Consider the following 14,612-nt stretch of genomic DNA (forward strand, 5'->3'; position numbering starts at 1 on the left):
GCGAGTTTGACACCACCCATCTCATCCTCTTCTTCTGTTATCTCTGTTGCTCTCTTTGTAGATCTGCAAACCGTCAGAGATAAAAGGAAAAGCAATTGTATCTGACAAGTTCTAAATATGCAATAGACACAAATACATACTGCATTGCACAGCAAATTTCTATCTTCATTGGTATGCAGTACTAAACTTGTAGTTTGTACACAAGGAGAAAGTGCAATGATGCCCATATGAAGAAATAATAATAATTTTATTTTTATACTAGTGTTTTAGCCCGTTACATTCGTTACAGTAGAATAGCCCCACCTATGCCCTGACCCCACTCATGCCACACCTCTATCATGCCCGGACCCTACCTCCCACTGATCCCAGTCCCACCACCTCACCTTTCACCATTTCCTTTGTACCCTTTTGGCCCTCCTGACAGGGTCTTTACTTACCAGAGGCGGCAGCAGCAGTCCTGACGTACCAACCTTTCCTCCCTCAGTGCCCCAAAGCAGCAGCGGTCCTCCTACCCTGTCAGGAGGGCCAAAAGGGTACAAAGGAAATGGTGAAAGGTGAGGTGGTGGGACTGGGATCAGTGGGAGGTAGAGGTGGTGGAGACAAAGTCTGACTGAATTCAAGAAAGCCTGGGATAGGCACATGGTATCTCAGAGAGAGGGGGAGGGGAGGAGGAGATAGTGGATGGGCCATTTAGCCTTTATCTGCCATCATATTTCTATGCAAATATATCCTTGTTTGACAGTAAGTGTAGTGTGAATTTACCTGCCATTCAATTGAGTATCAAAATCTTGTATGCAGATTCCCCTGTCCTAGGATTTCAGACTTTGTCATACAAAACAAATGCATCTCGGGTAACAGTAACACAAAATCCCTCCAGGGGAAGCAACACAAAACCCTGCAACTATGCTACTCAAATTACAAGTATGTAGAAATCAAACTACAAACAGTATACCAGCAACGCGGTCAGCTGAGACTAGGGGGAGGCGGGGAGGCAGCAGTTTTCATTGGGAATAGCGGGGGAAGTAGAAATAGGAACCCGTTATGGGACTTTCAGGATCTCTGGTCTCCCTATTTTGCAGGCACAGATGGCTGTTAAGGAAAGCATAGGCTCGTCTATATAGGTACACACCTCCCACTTCCCGGGGACATACCGAGCCTGATATATTTCACCTGCAGTGCAGAGGTCCCTTGGCTGGTTTTAAGAAAGGTTTGGACAAGTTCCTACAGGAAAAGTCCATAGTCTGTTATTGAGAAAGACACGGGGGAGGCCACTGCTTGCCCCGGATCGGTAGCATGAAATGTTGCTAATCTTTGGGGGTTCCAGAATCTTTTGTTACTCTTTGGGATTCCAGAATTTTGCTATTCTTTAGGATTCTGAACGCAATGTTGCTACTCCATGGGTTTTGGCCAGGTACTAGTGACCTGGATTGACCACCGTGAGAACGGGCTACTGGGATTGATGGACCATTGGTCTGACCCAGTAAGGCTAGTCTTATTGTAGTCTCCAATGGAATGTTGCTACTCTTTGGGTTTTGGCCAGGTTCTAGTGACCTGGATTGGCCACCGTGAGAACGGGCTACTGGACCATTAATCTTGGCCGGATCCAGTAAGGCTATTCTTATGTTCTTAAATCCTACAATGTACCGGGATGCAAGTAAAATTTCCTTTCTTTCTTCAGGAACGTCCTGCCCTACTGTGCAAAAGGACCTGCACCTCAGAGCGGCTGCAGGTCCAATTCCCCCCCCCCCCCCCCGACATACTTGCTCTGGAGCAGAGTTGGCAGCCGCGCTGAGGTGCAGGAAGGTCCCGCAAAGAGGACGTCTGCCAGCTCTGCTCCGGAAGAAGTAAGTTACGTTGGAGGGGGTGGACCCGGCAGACGCAGGGAATTGCGGCAAGGTCCCGCGATGACTGCGTCTGTCGGGTCCACCCTCTCCGATGTAACTTATTTCTTCTGGAGCAGAGCTGGCAGACGTCATCATGCAGGACCTTCCTGCACCTCAGCACGGTAGCCGACTGCTCCAGAGCAAGTACGTCAGAGTGGGGTGGACCTGCAGCTGGCAGCTACAGTCATCGCGGGACCTTGCTGCATGAAGGGAGAGAAGGGAGCAGGACTGCTGGTATGGAAGAGTGGTGGAAGGAGAGAAAGGGGGCAGGGTGGTATGGAAGGGTAGTGCTGATGGAATTGGTGTGCAGGGAAAGGGGAGCGAGACATAAGGGGGATACTGGATGGAATTGGATTGGAGGGAAAGAAAGGAGGTAGATGCTAATTGAAGAGGGGTGGATGGAGAGAGAAAGGGCAGACATTGGATGGTAGTGGGGAGGGTAGAGGGGGAGCCTATGCTGGATGGAAGTGTGGATGGGAGAGATAAGGGAGCAGATGCAGGAAGAAAATGGGGAGGTGAGAAAGAGGGGAGCAGACACTGGATGGAAGTGGACAGAGAGGAGAAGGTACTGGATGGAAGGGGTAGAGAAAGAGGGCACATGATGGCAGGAGGGGATAAATAAAAGGAGGGCACATGATGGGGGAAGGGATTGAATTAATGAAATACTGGAGGGGTAAGAGAAAGAGGTGGCGAGCTGTAGGTAGACAGTAAAAAAGGAAATTGATGACAGGATTGTAAGAACGTAATCTAGACAGATGCAGAAAATAAATTGAAAAGGAAAATGAGGGGGAAAAGGGAAAGGAATTGCAGAGGAGAGGTGTTGGAGAGGGAAGGAGAGGAGAGAGATGCCAGACCAATGGGGGTGAAAGGAGAAATGGAAGGGGGAGGCATACAGTTTCTGGAAGGGACATAGAAGGAGAGAAGATGCCATATAGGGGCAGAGAGAGAGGGTAGACAGTGGATGGAAGGAAGAGAGTTACAAGAAGATGAGGAAAGCAGAAACCAGAGAAGACAAAGGTAGAACAAAACATTTCTATTTATTTGTTGCTTTAGGAGACATGTGTCACTGTTTCTGTGGTGTTGCATTGTATGCAGAGTCCAGCTTCTTGCTGGTTCAATTTAACCTTTGTTTATGTATTTCTATTTTATCCTCCCCCCCCCCCCTTTTTTTTTACAAAACTGTGGAGCGTTTTTTAGCGCCAGCCGCGGTGGTAGCAGCTCTGATGCTCAGAATTCTATGAGCGTCAGAGCTGTTACCACCATGGCTAAAAAAAACCACACTACAGTTTTGTAAAACAGGGAAGGGTTAGTTTGCGATGACATATTCTTTACTAGGCGAAGGTGTTTTCTGTGTCCTGTGTGTTCGAAAGACATGGTTTTCTGTTAGGATTGACTGCAGGTTGATCTGTACTAGTCTGGCTTGTTTAGTTTTACGATGGGTGTATTGATGTTGTACTGCTCACTGCAGTATGTAAGATGCTGCCTTTTCCTAGGTACTCATGTGTGACATGTGGCTTGTTACTAAAAATCATGTTTTTCGTACAGATGGGGGGAGGGGGTGTCAAAAAATGATGGGCCCCGGGTGGCACATATGCTAGGAACACCACTGCTTAGACGTGTACTTTTCTTAAGGATACAAACTTATTCTGACTTGACTTTTGTCCAAAATTTAAGTACAAATGGAATGCATTATCCTTACCATTTAAAGCTTTCTCTCGAGCTGTGCCAGATACTGGCACCCAGGGGAATTTTTTTTTTTTTTTTTCATTTTCTGCCCGCCTCTTTGCAATTTGCCCAGATATGTGCCTTATACCGCTGTAGTTTGCCGATCACGAACCGAACACCTCTCCCTCCAAACAAATCTGTAGGGCACTGCCACTGTGGCAGCCATAACACCTTCCTACTTCTGCTGAACCCGACACATTATTAACATAAGAACATAAGCAGTGCCTCCGCTGGGTCAGACCAGAGGTCCATCACGCCCAGCAGTCCGCTCACGCGGCGGCCCATCAGGTCCAGGACCTGTATAGTAATCCTCTATCTATACCCTTCTATCCCCTTTTCCTTCAGGAAATTATCCAATCCCTTCTTGAACCCTGTAAACGCATTCCAGGTGTCCACCATCCTTTGGGTGAAGAAGAACTTCCTAGCATTGGTTCTGAATCTGTCCCCTCTTAATTTTTCCGAATGGCCTCTCGTTCTTGTAGTTTTCGAACGTGTGAAGAATCTGTCCCTCTCCACTTTCTCCATGCCCTTCATGATCTTGTAAGTCTCTATCATGTCCCCTCTAAGTCTCCAGTTTCTCCAATCTTTCTCTATCTCTCTCTTTCTCTCTCTCTATATATATTTCTCTCTGTCTCCCTTTCTCTCTCTCGTTCTGTCCCTCTCTACTCTCTCTATGCCCTTCATGATCTTGTAAGTCTCTATCATGTCCCCTCTAAGTCTCCAGTTTCTCCAATCTTTCTCTATCTCTCTCTTTCTCTCTCTCTATATATATTTCTCTCTGTCTCCCTTTCTCTCTCTCGTTCTGTCCCTCTCTACTCTCTCTATGCCCTTCATGATCTTGTAAGTCTCTATCATGTCCCCTCTAAGTCTCCAGTTTCTCCAATCTTTCTCTATCTCTCTCTTTCTCTCTCTCTATATATATTTCTCTCTGTCTCCCTTTCTCTCTCTCGTTCTGTCCCTCTCTACTCTCTCTATGCCCTTCATGATCTTGTAAGCCTCTATCATGTCCCCTCTAAGTCTCCGCTTCTCCAGCGAAAAAAAGCCCCAGTTTCTCTAATCTTTCCATACCTTTTGTCAGTCGCATCGCTCTCCTCTGAACCCTCTCGAATATCGCCATATCCTTCTTAAGGTACGGCGACCAATATTGGACGCAGTACTCCAGGTGCGGGCACGCCATCGCCCGATACAACGGCAGGATAACTTCTTTCGTTCTGGTTGTAATACCTTTCTTGATAATACCTAGCATTCTATTTGCCTTTTTAGAGGCCGTTGCTTCATTGTGTTGTCCACTATTACCGCCAAGTCCTTTTCTTGGGTACTTTCACCCATTTCCAGCCCTCCCATCGTATAGCCGTACATCGGGTTTCTGTTCCCTACATGCAAGACTTTGCATTTCTCTACATTAAACTTCATCTGCCATCTCGTCGCCCACTCTTCTAGCTTGCTCATGTCCCTTTGTAAATCTTCACAGTCCTCTTTAGTCCCAACTCCACTAAATAGTTTGGTGTCATCTGCGAATTTTATTACTTCGTATTTCGTCCCCGTTTCTAGATCATTTATGAATACATTGAACAGCAGCGGTCCGAGTACCGACCCCTGTGGAACACCACTTGTGACCCTCCTCCAGTCCGAGTGGTGTTCTGGCCAATATTTTCAATGGGCTCTCCACGCGAGGAAACAAAGCTAAGCAGGGTCTCTGGTGGTGTTCCAAAGAGATCTTGCAAAAGTTCCTTAAAGTGTGACAAGGGCTATCTTACTACCCTAAGCATGCCCTCTGTTATCATCTCTAGCATGACCCCAAAAATTGCCAGCAAGGGTTAAACTTACAAATACTGGAAGAGAAGTAAACAGCGGTTTCTTGTCTCCCCCAACAGCAAAGCAGTGGGGGGTAAAAAAAAAGGGTCTTCAAGCTTTGCTGAAAAGGCTATGTGCCCTGTTTAAATTGTTTACCCCGCCGATATACTTCTCAACACACCTCCTTGCTCAGTTTAGAGCAGAAACACAGAATATAAAGTCCAGCTTCTGCCCTCACCACAGAACTATATAGTCTGCTTTCAACCCCATTTAGCACGTGATGGAGCTGGAAACTATCACAGCCCTCTGACACCTGTACTGAAGACAGTCTGCCAGCTCACCCCCCCTCCCCCAATGTAGACACCCAGATGGAGAAAGCTAGGCGTCCAGGCTCTGGAAACTCACCTGCCGGGGCCAGACAAAGCAGGCGGGAACAGCCACATCGTCAGTCTCGGTCGAGCCTTGTTCTCTTCCCAAATCGCTCTGGTGCCTCCCTGAACTTCTCCGCTGCTATTTAAATAGCTGGAGCTGGCCGGGACAAATCACAGTGGCAACCCTATGGGTGTCTCTCCGGTTCACCTAAAACCAGACGCTCTTTCTTCAGTTCATTGTAAACAGAAAGAAAAACAGATGGTTATAAACCAGTGGTCTCAAACATGCGGGCCCGCCAGGTACTATTTGGAGGACCTCGGTATGTTTATCATAATCACAAAAATAAAATAAAAGATCCTATGTCTCTTTAGCTATAAATGACAATATTATTATTAAGACTTAGCCAGAAGGAAAGATTTATAAACTATAAAGAGTTTTACCTCATGCAAAATTGTCATTTCATTAATAAGACATTAACTCTTTTTTCTAAGGCCCTCCAAGTACCTACACATCCAAAATGTGGCCCCTGCAAAGGGTTTGAGTTGGAGACCACTGGTATAAACCCATCTTCATTGTGTTTTTTTTTTTTATTTTTTTTTAGCTTTACAATCCTAAGGGAGCAGAGAAAATTCACTGTTGGCCCGACAGAACTTGCACACCAGTCTAGCCAAGACTAACGGGACAGCTACCTACAACAGATCAGAACCAATCTTTAGAAACAGGCTGTATTCTTATAGCCTTAGCTCCTCAACACTTTCTGATATTTATTTGTAGTTCTCTGTGGACTGTGATGTCTTTCCAAACAATGGGGTGTAAAGGTTTGTGACCGGGTGCGGCCAAGCTGGGCTGAGCAAGTGGCCTCACCCAGTGCACACAAACCTCGGCCGAACGGTTTGTCAGGTTGTTTTGGTAGCTTGGTAAGGCTCAAAATAAAGGGGTTCAAAATTTGGGTGCAATTTGCTTGGGTACTGTTTATTGTTTCACCCGCATAAACAAGTGTCACATAAATTCTCGGGTTTGTATTAGAGAATGACACGGTGGCTGTTACCCGCTGAAATGGTGTGTGTGTGTGGGGGGGGGGGAAGTGCTCACTGTGGTTACAGGGACAAGGCCACCCATTGCCCCATAGAGCGGTGAATGGCCTTGTCCCCGCAGTTAAAGGAGGGAACGTGCGCGCGGTCACTGATCGCGTGCGGCCCACTTCCTCCTTCCTATCTACCCGAATCTATCTATCTCCCTCCCCCTTACCTTCACGGCGCATTTTAAGATTGAGTAACTTGTTCAAAGCCGTCGGAGCCTGCGTGCAGTCGCGTGCATCTGTGGACGGAAGCTTCTCCTCCGACGCAACTTCCATTTGTGTCGGAGGAGAAGCTTCCACCCACAGACGCACGCTACTGCTCGCAGGCTCCAACAGCTTTGAACAAGTTACTCAATCTTAAAACGCACCACGAAGGTAAGGGGGAGGGAGATACTTGGACCGCGCGAGGGGTGCCGAAGGGTGGTGAGGTGTTAAAAGGGAAGGGTGGTAGAGAAAAGGAACAGACAGTGAAAGTGCTTGGAGAGGAACAGATAGTGGGAAGAAGACGCTGAAGGGAAATAGGGGAAGACAGAGTGGGGAGAAGACGCTGAAGGGAAATGGGGAACAGAGAGTGGGAAGAAGATGCTGGAAGGGAAGAAGACAGAGATGCCAGACTATGGGGGGAGCGGAGGGAAGAAGATGGGTGCTAGACCAATTGGGGGCGGGGGTGAAGGGAGAGGCACAGTAACAGAGCAAATGGAAGACACAGAGAGAAGACAGACAGTGGATGAAAGGAATTGAATGAGAAGTTGAGGAAAGCAGAAACCAAACAAAGGCTTCTTCAGGAGGGATATGGGACGGGAACTCCATCTTGCAAACAGAAAACACTAGATGGAGTTCCCGTCCCATATCCCTCCTGAAGAAGCCAACCGGTGAAACCCGGGTTGGGGGATCGGTGAATCTGTTTGCATGTTGCTGTAACTTTAAGGAGGTGCCCGGAGCAGCTGTTGATTGTTTCCCACCATAAACCAAGATAAGTCATTACAGTTTTTTTCTACACAGATTTGGTTTATTGTATGCTCTGTACTGGTTCTGGTGGGTGAGACTGTGAACATTATGATGGTCTCTCTGCACAGCTACTCCGTGATCTTTGTTCACTGGGATAAAGTTGTGGGTCTGAATGTTCACTTTGTATAAGTCATATTCATGAATTGAACATATTTTGAGACTTATAAAATATTTTTAGTTAATCAATGATAGTGCATATATTACATATCACCTTTGATAATTTGATTACCCTCATTTTTTTGAGAGATAAAAATTTATAAACAAAGCCCTGCCAGCTGAACATCTCTTTTTCTAGTTCAGCAGCCAGAACTTTGACTTATAAGGAAGGCATAAGCTAAATATTGCAGTACTGAGGCTTGTATGGATGCTGCGGGGAAGGGGCGGTGATGGGGACAAATTTTTTTCCCCCGTGTCATTCTCTAGTTTGTATCACCTTAGGCTTGAGTCCAGCATTCACAAACCAAAACAAAACAATTGCTGTCCAAAAATATGCCAGAATATAAAAGCCTTATTCCAACAAAATTAAAGCTTTTCTTCTGCCAGGCAAAACTCCCCCTGGGGTTAGGCTTAATGCCTCAAGGGTGGGATCCTCTCCAAATAATTTTCCCTCTATGGATCAGCTTGAAAAGATCCCCCCCCCCCCCAGATCCCGACAGAATGGCTGCCTGCGGCTTGTATTTAAAGTCCAAAACAAAACTTCACCATTGTCAGTAAACTTGAGCAGCTCCCTTATTGGCAATGGCTCTCAGCCATTGCTGGAAGGCTTGGCTTGCAAATATTCCTAGGGGCTCCTTAGCAGGCTTAGGAATACTTTCAAAGGTTTTAACCTCATTTCCCTCTTCTGGCAAGGCTTCCTCGCTAGGACCAGGGGTACCCTGTGACAGGTTGAACTTTGACCATAGTCTTATGGGCCACTTGACCCTCCAGTATTCAATTACTTGGCTTGTAGCTCTTAAATTTCAAAAAAGAAGACTATGATAAAATAAAATAATGAAAGGAAAAGGTGTATTTGCCAGGCAGGGTCCAACTTTTGCATAACAAGAGTGTGGGGGGGAGTGTGGTGCACGGTGGTTAAAGCTTCAGCTCCCTGAGGTTGTGGCTTTAAACCCCAGGCTGTTTCTTGTGACCCTGGGCAAGTCGCTTAATTCCCCCCCCCCCCCCCATTGCCCCCAGGTACATTAGATATGAGCTCACCGGGAAAAAAACGCTCAAGTCCCTGTATAAAAAGTTGAATAAATACATTTCTTTAAATACAGAATTTCAGAAACCCTAGGTAAAGCTGACCCAAATGAGGAAAATAGCACTAATAAGTAAGGTAATCCAAAAAAGACCTTGCAAACAAACTTACCTCAGAGTGAGAGTGTGTGGTGCAGTGGTTAGAGCTTTAGTCCTGAGCGCAGGCTTTATTAATTATTAGGCCTTAAACTTAGATGGCTGTTTGTCTAGAGTGTGGTAACTCCTCTGTCTTCTAACCTTACCCCCCCCCCCCCCTTAAAAACATAAAAGAAACCAAAAAGCCTTTTCCTTACTCTTCTTTTTCTGCTTAGCTCCGTCATTAAAGGGGATAAAACACTTCTGACTAACTCTTGTCTTCCCTACTGCAGGCCAGACTTATTATTTTGCATAGCCAGGCAGAACAGAAAGCAGCTTTAAAAGGCTTAATCTGTAGTTAGAGATTAAAGCATAGAAACTGCTAACATCTACCTATTCCCCCTTTATTTATTTATTTTTCTTTTTACAGATTAAAGCATAGAAACTGCTAACATCTACTATTTATTTATTTATTTATCTTTTTTTAAAAAAAAAATTATAAGAAATTGAGAGGCCCCCCCCTACAAAACTGCTGCTAGGGATCCTGGTAATTTTTTCACACTTTATTCCCACCCTCCCTCCCCTCATCCCACCCACCCCAAGAGCAACTTTCAATAAATAACCCCAGAAAACCAGCCCACACCCATCCCCACTAATTACAATCGACAAACCACCTGGCTCAAACCAAACTACCAATTTCAAAGTATAGAAGACAACTACAAATAACTTCCAGCCCAACCAAACACATTATAACTTAAATTTTAACCTCTTTCAAACAGGAACTCTGGTCCTCAAGAACCATCAGCATTTCCCTAATGAATATGCATTGAAAACAGTGCAAATAGATCTGTGTATTCATTAGGGAAATCCTGAAAACCCAACTGGAATACAGCTCTCAAAGATAGGAAACTCCAATCCTCAAGACCCATATTCCATTCCAGTTTTCAGGATTTCCCCAATGAATGTGCATACAAATAGATCTCATGTGTATTCATTAGGGAAATCCTGAAAACCCAACTGGAATACAGCTCTCAAGGACCAGAGTTTCCCTACCTTAGCTATTTCTTATCCAAAATTGTGCCTAAATTCCCACACAGACAACTCCAGTCCTCAAGAGCCAGAATCCAATCGTGTTTTCAAGATTTCCCCAAGGAATATGTATGAGATCTGTTTTCATGCACTGCTTTCAATTCATTGGCAAAATCCCAAGGACCACAGTCTTGTCCATGTCTGCCTTACTTCCTCAATATTTACTATTATTTTCTGACTAGAGAACCTCCTCTATATTCATCCCATACTTTTTTTGAACTCTGTCACCATTTTCCTCAACAACTATTCTCCCCATAATTTTGTTCTACATTAACACCTTTCAACTACTTGAATGTGTGAATCATATCACCCTCCTTTCCTCTAGGGCAGGGGTGGGCAACTCCAGTCCTCAAGGGTCAGGATTTCCCTAATGAATACACATGAGATCTATGTGCTTGCACTGCTTTCAATTCATTGGGGAAAACCCGACTGGATTCCAGCCCTCAAGGACCGGAGTTACCCACCCCTGCTCTAGAGCAGTGGTTCCCAACCCTGTCCTGGAGGACCACTAGGCCAGTCGGGTTTTCAGGCTAGCCCTAATGAATATGCATGAGAGAGATTTTGCATATAATGGAAGTGAGAGGCATGCAAATCTGCTCCATGCATATTCATTAGGGTGATCCTGAAAACCCGATTGGCCTGGTGGTCCACCAGGACAGGGCTGGGAACCACTGCTCTAGAGTATGCATAGTCAGGGCTTTCAGCCTCTCTTCGTACACCTTTTGACACAAGCCTCCTTTCATTTTCAAATCTTCAAATCTTCTTGTGTCTTTCACCAGATAGTCTCCAAAACTGACCACAATATTCCAAGTGAGGGCCTCAACACTTTCTTGCTTCTAGTCATTACCTACCAGACATATCTCTCTCTTGTCTTCTTTCTGTTTCACCCAATAATTCTTTCTCCACTCATCTTCTCAAATTTTTTTTTTTATATTTCTGAAAGACCAACTCTTTTACCTTTATTTTTTCAATGTCACTTTCCTTTGTCTCTTTTTTTTAAATTGCCTCTTTCCACTTGGATCGCTGATTCCTTATGTCCTCCCATCCGAACGGCTTTCTTCCTAGGAATAAGTCCATAAATCTGTGCAGCCACTTCAGCCGTTATATCAAACCAAACCATTTGACGATCGCTACTTCCCAGGTGAGCACCCGCTCAAACATTAGAGAGACTCACCCACTTGTAATATCGCTTTTTCCCTTCATGATGTAACCACTTCCCCTCTTACAACAATGTAACCGTCTTCTGCAATGTATTCTATCAATCTCCTCCTCTCTTGTAACCTTCCTCTACAACAGGAGTATGGAACTCCGATCCTCGAAAACCATATTCCAGTCGGGTTTTCAGGATTTCCCCAATGAATATGCATTGAAAGCAGTGCATGCAAATAGATCTCTTGCATATTCATTGAGGAAATCCTGAAAACCCAACTGGAACACGGCTCTCGAGGACTATAGTTCCCTACTCTACAATCCTAATTTCCTCTTGATACCACATGAACCTCTTATCTTATAAATCAGTGTTCTTCAACCGCTGGTCCACAGAGCCAGCACATCCATCAGGTCCAAGACAGTGTTATTTAGCCGCCGGTCCATGGTGCGATCAACATGGCGTCTTCAGACCAACTCCCTGAGTGCTGCAGTGCACAAAGCCATGGGAAAAGGCTCCTACACATAACCTGCACCTAAAGCCTTCTCTCTGATGTTGCAAAGTCAGAAGGAAGGTTTCCACATGAGGTGCGGGATGCACACGAGGAGCCCACATCTTTGTGCACTGCAGCACTCAAGAAGAGGGAGCCGGCACAAAGACGCCACGTTGATCATACCATGGACCAGCCCAAACATAACACCAGGGGGCAGACCAGAGGGAGGCATGAAGGGAGAGAGACAACGGTAGGGGGAAATGCTTTTATTTTTTTTATTTAGTGATCCATTTTACATCTGCTGTTTGTTCAGGAAGAAATGCATTTGTTTCTTTTCCTCTGGGGGTTGTACTGCTTGCAGAGTCTTGCATCTTAGGGTTTATTTCTGAATATTACTACTTTTAGTTTTTGGTCCTGCATTTGCACGGGGTTATCTGTTTTCTGGTAGGAATGAATGTTGAAAAGCATACTGTATGCTTTGCGTATTTTTACTTTTGTGGTTAACCATTACGTGTTGTTAATACAATTATATTGTATGTGTGTATATATGAAAAATGGATGGAAACAATGGTGTTACAATTATTACTATTATGGGGGCGGGTCTAGGGAAGAGATTGGGTGGAGATGGGCACGACTTAGCCCAGTGTTCAACTGCCAGTCTGCAAAATAATTCTTTTATTTCCACCGGTCCATAAGTGTAAGAACACTGTTATAAATCACTTAGAACCTGCACTAAATATAACAAATCCTGATTAGATATCATTTGCTTGGTTTATTTGAAAAGACCAAGGGGGGTGGGGGGGGGGGCTGTACAGACTTCAGCTTTGTGGTGGTAGGATAGTTCCTCCTCCCTCCCTCCCCCCCCCCCCCCACATGCCTCTGGAGATCATTCCGGAGGCTGGGTACTACATAGAAAAATGCTTTATTACGGGTAATTTACCATTGTATTCTACTGTCAGGACCACAATGTGTGGTTCGGGGGTGTAAAGAATATTCAACAAACTCTGATCATCTGGACTCATAGTGTGACAGGCCTTATGAGGAAGGGTTAATATATTACATTGAATTCTAAAGACTAATGGCAACCGCTGATAATGCCCATAGAGAGGAGTCACATGACGTGATCACATTTCTTTTTTTTTTTTTGGGGGGGGGGGGGGTCCAAATAATTTTATGCCAGTATTTTGCAAAGTCTGTAAGTGCTTGATATTTAGGTTTTATGAAACCTCTGTAAATTACGTTACAATAATCAAAGTCTTGACATCAGGAAAGCGTGGATCAGAATGTGAAGGCTGTCATTATCAAATAAGTCTCTTACATATATCTTTATGATCATAGAATACATAATCCCTTTTTTTTACCAGTTCAGCTACCTATGCCGAAAGCATGAGTTGGCCATCACTGATAATTCCTAAATACACTTCTCTCTCCATATTCACAGTTTCGATCATTCGCAGTTTTGACTTGCTGGCTCCTTCTCTTCCCCCCCCCCCCCAAAAAAAAAAAATTACATCAGCTTGCATAGAGAAATCGCTGATTCCAAGCATTTACAGAGAAAAATCGCTGATTCCCAGCACTTTCTTCCCCGTGTTTTGCCTCTCCTTCAGGAACAGGCCAGGTCTCCCGCCATGTCATTCGCGGTTTCACTATAGTCACGATGGGTTTTAATAGAAAACAACGAATAACATATGGAAAAGTTATTTGCAGTTCTGTTAATCCCCTATCACAGCGAATAGAGAGGGAGAAGTGTAGTTACATTTCTCCATTAAGACTATATTCTCTCTCTCTCGTCTCCCCCCCCCCCTCAAAATGCAAAACTGTGTTAGGACTAGGCAGGTGACCTGTTACCCAACAACTGTAACTTTTATTAAAATTCACTACTAGTTTATGTGTTTGTAACCATCACAGAATATGTTGCAGACACTTGAGAATTGTATTTAATAATGGTGAAAACGGATCAATCCGTGCTAATAATATATTGTCTGCATAACGATACCCTCCGATTCCGAATTCTTCCATCAGTAGTAGCGATGGTGCCCAGCAGATTCTTAATGGACAGATCCTGTTCTGTGCAGAAACTTAAACTCAGGGTTATTCACATGGCACTAGAACTGCTGCCGTCACAAGACAGGGTTCAAGCCGTTACCCACCGTGAGAGAAATAAAACCTTTGGCGGCACCTAAGTTAGAAATTTCCAGAACCTGGTGCCACAGAGGATGCATGTGTGTGTGTGAAAATTTTTTTTTCTTTTATTTTTATTTCTTTTTAAATTTTTATTTCTTTTTAAATCTTTATTGATTTTCAAACACAAATGGTAAATCAGAAAAACTGCACAAAACACACTATTCACTATACAATTATTACATTAAACAATCATTTTCTCCCATCCTCATCTTAATATAATAATACATATGATGTGATTACAAATTATAAATAAATAATAAATACATTTTCCTCCCCCCCCCCTGGATGTGTAAGGAAATCTAATGATAAAGAAACATGACCCTTTTTATAATGCAATAAAACTAGTCAATGGACTCCATACCTCATTAAAGGATTTCCTTTTTTTGATTAATTTATTTATTTAGCCCCTCCTCCCAAAAGAGCACTCTGGGCGCTGAGCCTCAAACTTAAAACAACAGGAAAAAAAAACCCAAAACAAATCAGAAACACATCCGAAGCTCGCCGAGCCTTGCCAGCAGTTCCTCGAGC

The sequence above is a fragment of the Geotrypetes seraphini genome, chromosome 17 (genome assembly GCF_902459505.1).
Source record: "Geotrypetes seraphini chromosome 17, aGeoSer1.1, whole genome shotgun sequence".
In the NCBI taxonomy this organism is placed as follows: Eukaryota; Metazoa; Chordata; class Amphibia; order Gymnophiona; family Dermophiidae; genus Geotrypetes; species Geotrypetes seraphini.